Below are 7,723 nucleotides of genomic sequence, written 5' to 3'. Positions count from 1 at the left end.
AGATTTTCAAAATAATCAATTCATTATGCAAATAAAATATTCAATGGGGGAATATATATAGAACTGATCAAATATTGGATAGAATACACAGTAATATTAAAATATTTATAATAAGAAGAATTTAAAAAAAAATGCCAGTATTTTCATTTCTGCAAGATATAAAACAAAATAATAGTTTGTTTAATTTATAATTCAATATCAGAGCTAAAACAAAAGAAAAACATTTTTCCTAGAATCCATGGTTTGCATAAAAGCTTTGTTCAAGCACAGCCTATTATCTACTCACTGCCGTTATTTAAATATTTGCCAAGAGATAATGAAATAGAGTTTTTTGGGAACAAAATGAGCAAACAGTTTATTGGGAAATTACAAGTAAAATTTCATGTTCGTGGTAAAGCTTAAAATAATTTTCTGTTGGTGGAATTTCATGGAAACAATTACCCTTATTTTGAAGGAAAAAAAGAAGATAATATTGATATCTCATATATATCTCATATATATTATTACAGTATTATCTGAGTAAGTATTATTTCATAACAAATTTAATGATTATAAGTATAATCTCAGGGTTTTCCCCATCATTAAATTTGTTATGAAATAATACTTTTATGTGAAATTTTATTGTTATGAATACTTGGTCGGATGTGTTGGATGATGAGATGAAGAAAAAACATTGGCATATATAAAATATTCGTTTTATAAATTCGTTTCGTAAATTGTATTCCAAAAATGTTTGAAGCTTCATTGTAATGCTATTAAATCATCTAAAATAAAAACTGCGGGGTATTGAATATCTTTCAACTGAAATAAAATGCTATAATATATTAAAAATTCAGAAAAGAATTAAATTTTAACCACGAAATCAAAAAAAAAAAAAAAAAATTCATGATACTGACGGATTAATCAATTTTTTTCATACAAATAATTACATAATTCTAGGTTGATTACAAATGTTAAAAAAGTAACATTCATTATTGACTATATTTTTTGATTTAAGATATATTCTTGGAACTCAAATTTTTTTTGTCCTCTTAGTAGTCCAAAATATTTTATTAATACTATCAATGCTTTTCTATTTTTGAATTAGTAAATCCTTTTGGAAATATCAAGTACGTTTGTTGTGCCAATTGTGGATGATATGTATGTTGTGTAATATTGTCTCTCTCATGCCAAAAGCATGAATCTGCAAACTTACAAAACGTGGGAAAGGGTATTTGAATGTTTGCTCTACTCATGTTACTATATAAGTGTCCGTTAACCGTTAAAAACATGAAATTTTTTTCTGTTGGCCTTAGGAGAGACAGGGCAACAACTTTCTAATTTGTAGACAAGAAAGTAGTTAGACAAGAAATAAGACAACCGTATAAAATTTTAGATATTCTTAATTTGTGACACACTGTATTTTGACTCTCCAAACTTTCACAGGGTAATTTTTTGAACGCCTTTTGAGCATTTTTTAAATTGGAATCATGCCACCACGACCAACGGTTGATGAGACAAAGGCCGCTTTAGCACTTACAGGACACCCTGTATACACGAGACCATAGCGCAGTGTTTCTCAACCTCTCTTTTCACGCGGCACACTTGAACCCACATTTGAATTTTTGCGGCACACTTGAATTGAGATTTTGAAAAATCGCCGTTTTAATCATTTAATTACTAACCTATAAAGAACATAATTATTGCAATTGTTATGAAAAGACAATCAACATTAATGAAACAAAACTTAATCAAATAATGAAATTCTATTTGGACTTTTTAAGAAATGATTTAGTAAATTTCATTTAAAAAATTTCGTGGCACACCTACGATTTTTCTTCGGCCGAACGGTTGAAAAACACATAAAGGTTGTCATAGAAGGTTAATATTAAGAGAGGGGGAGCTTCTTCTAGCTTTTAACATGGTGAAAAACATTCCCATATAGAAATATTATTGAAAATATTATATTTTTCCACTGATTTATGTAAATTTTTTACTACATATATTTGATTGCGAAAGCCAGCGGTTATCAACCGGTGCTCCACGGAGTCCCGCGGCCACTTGAGGGAAATAAAAAAATACCGTAAATTTAAAAAAATAATTAGAAATTTTTTTAAATAATAAAAATAAATCAGCAACTTTGATGAATAAATCAAAAATAGGCCTACGGGGCTCCCCCATACAAATGTTTTACAGAAACGGGCTCCACAGGTGAAAAAAGGTTGAGAACCGCTGGTGTAAGCTATTCTATGCCAGTACAAAATTATACGTATTTACAATACTTAAGTTTTTACAAATGAAAAAAAATACGCGTTGAAAACAGCTCGCACGTAATAAAATTGCGTCAAATTAATGGAATTCAATAAAATACTATCCAAAATAAAAAACCGTTGAGTTCATAAAATTTTGAAAAATGTTGAGATCTTATCGATTCATTCATCTTATTCAAAATTAAAATTTAATTTTTAATTTTAAATTTAAAAAAACCTAATTTTTTGAAAATTTGTTTTATAAATCTTATAAATTGACGGCAAATATAAGCAATTAGATCTTGCATTGTGGTACTTAATATTGACGCAGATTTCGTTAAGAATGGGTATGCAATCAATCTGGTTAGTCAACAGTTTCTTGAAAAAAATAAGGAGCACACAAGTACTCTCTGCGTTTTTGTAAACTAATAACATTGAGACTGTTTCGTATACGAGTGGCAGATAGGATATTCTTATAAGGGCCAGGTTTTTTGAAATATAAACATCTTAGAAAACTGTTTTGAATAATTTCAAGACTCATAATATGGTAAGCGTTAAATGGGCTCCACACAATTGAAGCATATTCCAGTTTAAATCTTATAAGCGTATTAAAAAAGGATATATTAAAGTATTACTATCGTTGAAATCTCTCGACATTCTTTTAAGCAAGCCAAGTCTTTTATGACACAGAACAAAGTTTTTTTTTTTAACGTGATCTTCACGTATTCCCAAGGGATCAGCATGATCCGTCCCGGGAATTTGTTAGTGTTAGGTTAGCAGACATCCATGCCCGAACCGGGATTCGAACCCAGACCTGCAGAGTGAGAAGCTAGTTCCCTAACCACTCGACTGCCAGGCGATTTCTAATGTGATCAGCAAAGTAAAAATTGGTACTATAAATAACGCCCAAATCGGTCGCTGTTCTTCAAAGCAATTGGCTATTATTAATGCTGTACGTAAAAAGATAGGATTCTTTTTGTGAGTGAATGAAATAACAAAACATTTATCAATATTGAGATTACGCCTATTAAGTAAACACAATTCGTGAAGTAAAGACCACTCATTTTTTAGGCAATAACATACATCAACACAATCAATACTTTTAAAAATCTTCAAATCATCAGCAAAGAGTAGACAATTTTTGAAATGTGAGGACAAATCATTGATAAAAATGATGAATAACAACAGGCCTAGGACAGATCCCTCAGGTACACCAGAACTAGCAACAAAACCTTGGCTTAAGTTGGATAAATTGTTAAAAGGTAGGAAACCCCTCAAAGGTCTGCTGTTCACTCTAGTGAGAAATTTTTACATTTTTTTTAATCTACCACATCAGTTCAAAAATACAAACCGGTAATGAAAATAACTCTTGTGATAATGGAAAAATGCTGAAAATATTTCCTTAAATACATATGAAAATGACGACTTGGAAACAAAGGCGAGATAATTTGAGTCTTTGACAGTCCGATTTAAGTAGCATTAATTAATCAAAACAATAACGACTTAATAAGTTCTTAATTGCCTTAGCGTCTGGGGGAAAAAATGGAAAAATCTCCATCTGTGAAATTTGCCTCAGCGTTCATCCGATTCAGCCGTTTAATTTTCCTCATCCGTTTATTAATTTCCTAATTTAAATTTTTTTTTAAATATTTCTACACGTCAACTTAAAATAAATGATATTATTATTATTGCAATTTTTTTTCTTCACTACAAAAGTCATTTTAAATGCAAGTCAGAATCAAAAAAAGTGTCATCTACATTAATCATTGGAAAATATTTTTCTACCTCGATTGAAATTATGGAATTGTTAGGGAAAAAAATGGAAAAAAAGGGAATGATTTTCTTAGTGAAAGCAAAAAATATTGTTGTTTTTTCCCCCGGTCTCTAATGATTATTTTTCTGTTTCATTATGTTCAGTTCACGAAACCTTCATTAAGGAAGATGAAGTCCATTATAGTAAGTAGGAACTAAAATAAATAGAAATAATGCGAAGCTATTAAGTTTTAGATGTTACTGTTCCTTAATGGTGTGCTTTTTACTTTTTTTTTTTTTGGGGGGGGGGCGTTTTAGATGGAATGACTTTAATATACTTTGTTCTCTCTAATGTGTTGGAAATGTTCGACATGCATTTGCTGTTCTATTGTGTTTGCAATTATGTGTATTAATTCGATTAATTACCTCGCTTCGATAAATTAGAGTTCGGTACTTCAAATTATTGTTTGTACGTTTTTAAAGAAATGTAATTTATGGACTGTGCATTATATAAATTATGTGATCATAATCATGCAGTTAATCAGGGGGAAAAAAAGGCGAAATAAATTTCTGTGTAAATTCGTGATTGTATTCGTGTCCAGTATTTACGATCCTAATTTTCCTAAGTTATTTTCGTGAAATATGTGGTCACGCTGTAATCATAATAAAATAAAAACTTCACGCACAGTATTTGAATATATTATTCGTCCAAAAAAAGGTCTTGAAAACGTCAATCTCGATTTTAACGACACCTCGGTAACAACGCCAAAATCTCGAGGAATCTTCGATGTCGGTGAAACTAACCGATTCGGAATGCGAAACAATAATTAAACCAGTGTTTCCCAAAGTGGGCAATATCACCCCCGGAGGAGGGGGCCGATGGAAAGGTGTAGGGGGTGGTAGAAGCTTTGGTTTAGTATAGGATGCTATCTATGAGTTGGTGTGGTTTGGGCGATGAGAAGAAAAATAATTTGAAGAAGGGGCGATGGATCAAAAAGTTTGGGAACCACTGAATTAAACAGAGGTATGTTGCAAACCTATGTTGAAAGCAGACCTTCAACACGTTACTTCCTCAAAATGTGTTTTTGACTATTGCGCGTATCATATCTCATGAACTAATTTTCAAATGGCTATGAAATTTGATAACAATATGCTGCTTTGCTATGTGTATAGAATTAATCTCAATGTTGTTGATACAATCACATTTTAAATTTGAAAAAAAATTATAAAAATTAAATTATTAAAAGCTTTTGAAATTTAAAAAAAATTGTTTTCAACTGACATATCTTCAAAAATGGCTGCTTCATTCTAGTATTAAACAGTCAATTCCGAACATGAAACATTTTTTTTGTTAAAAAAATATCCATATATGAAGATGAAATAATGCGCTCAGCGAGGGAATGTGTTGAGTCGAAAATTTTGTCAATATTTTTTTCAATTTTATTTCGAATTTGAAAAAAAAGGAGAATATTTTCTCAAAATTTGTGGCAAGTACAGTTAAGAATAGAAACTCCTCAAGGTATGCACAGAACAATAATGCTATTTATGAATTTTCAAGGAATTTGGAACAAACATTACTCTCCACCCAATTTTCCTATATTCAACAGTCATGTGCCCCCTTTAATGGCAGTAGTAGTATAATCCATGAATGGGACCTAAAACATTTTCTTGAAACACCGTAAAAAGTCTAATTCACAAATTGTCCTGAATTCCAATGATTCGTCCTAGACTGGCGTTAGAGGTTCGCATGCAGTCAGAAATTGTTCTTATAATAATGAATTACAAAATTATTCAACTTTGGGGGTTTGGCTCCTTCAATATTGTTAAGTCTCTAAAATATGAGGCAAATAAGCGTGTATAAAAAGAACGTAGTCGACCAAAGAAATGAAACAGACTACAAAAAAAGCATTATTTTTTGGATGGTATCGTGCACTCCAAAAAGCTTTTCTTCTCGACTGGACATCGGAGATAAATTCGTCAGTCGTTTTCTTCAACTTCGGGAGCTTTTCAAAGTTACTTTTGCATAAAATTACCTCGTTTGCTGTCGTTCAGATGAAACAAATCATGTGAAAACATAGAACAAATGAGAAAACATCAGAATGCGGAGAGAGAAAGAAACACAAAACTAAAAAGATTCAGGTTGAATTTTTCCCCCCGTCCAAATACTTTCATTTCGTTGCGATAAAAAATAACGCAGAAATAGCAAAAAAATATAAATAAAATAAACAAAAGTAAAATTCAGACGTTTTTCAGCAAAACGTTCCGTGGCTTTAGATAAAGTTAAAAGAAAATAAGAATAATAAAACACAAAAATGGAACATACGATGTATGTATAGAAGAGAAACGTACGAGACATAAAAACAGATGTTATTATAGCTGCTGTCGTAAATTTGGAAACATTGCAGTTTTTTTGTTGATCTTGCGCGTTGTGAATGTCAATTGGCTTCGAAAAGTCGGAATGTAATGTCATTCTCATAAAAGAAAAATCGTAAAAGAAAAATTGATACATTCAAAAGTCCCCATGTCAAATACCAAATTCAAAATTTTCAGAGCATTTGTAACCAAAGCATGCAAGAAATCTCGCTTTCCAATATATACATATATGTTACTATCAAAACCCGAAGTGCAGCCAATCCATGACAGCCACTTCGCGAATCAGTCAAGAGTTTTGGCCAAAGTCCGAAATGCAGAAATTATTTGGACTTCAGCCGAACAATTCGCGAAGTGCCGGAAATCCATAATCAAGGCTCGATGTGCTCATGTAAGACGGCCTGGTAGGAGCCAAATCCATTTTTTTCAACCGCTAACGTGTGATACATATATATATACATATATATAGCAGCTGTAATGGATTAGCCCCATGTGATGAGAGGGGGAAAAATAATTATATAAACATAGTTTTTTTTTGCCAAATTTTGAAGAAAAAAAATTATTTCCGCATCGTGACAGTATTTTGATGGATTGCTGTAACTAACGTGTACATAATTATCACGAAAAAATAGGCCAGCTTGACAATGATCCAAAATCATGTCTTTTGTTATCGAACTTGGGCCAAAAAAAAAACTTTTGTGAGAATAACTTCTTTCTGCAAGCCGCATTCAATTATACCAATTCCTTCCATTTTTATGAATTTTTGAACCATTTACCAAATTATGGGGCACTCAGTACAAAGAAGATAATAAAATACAATTTTGTTTTCAGTTTGTATGTCCATATTTTCATTAAATCCGCCGGAGCGAGTGAACTCAACCCAATAAAACTGATGCTGGCTTCTAGTCGCAAGTTATCAAACCCATTTGCTCACCAATAAGGTGTTAAGCGAGATGACTCGCTCCGATGGATATATATATATATATATATATTATTTCGTAATAAGATTCTCATTTCTTTTTCTTTTTGTATCCTGTGTATATAATATGGCAAGTGTAAGATAACAGATGAGATAGCATGGGGGGGGGGCGCGCTCAATTGCTTTTAAAACATACCTCCATCCTAATATGTGCACATTCATCTTAACTAAACCCCGAAACTTCTCCAACTCCTAATCCCATCTTGTCTGTAATCCCCACAAAATTTTTTAATCACGACAGTACCCGATTGTCCGGGAAAAATATGTTGTAAAAAAGTTTGTATGTTTTTTTTTGTTTTTTTTAACACAAAATAAAGTGTTCCAGACTCTGCCACGAAGCTGGGCTGGAAGAGATCTCGGCAACGGGATAAGTCCAGCGGCAAAGTTCTGGCGT

This window comes from Pholcus phalangioides, unplaced genomic scaffold (genome assembly GCF_987345545.1).
Source record: "Pholcus phalangioides strain wild (caught in Gottingen) unplaced genomic scaffold, Ppha-v1.0 ptg000042l_1, whole genome shotgun sequence".
NCBI classification, from domain to species: Eukaryota; Metazoa; Arthropoda; class Arachnida; order Araneae; family Pholcidae; genus Pholcus; species Pholcus phalangioides.
Note: the sequence above shows the minus strand (reverse complement) of the source record.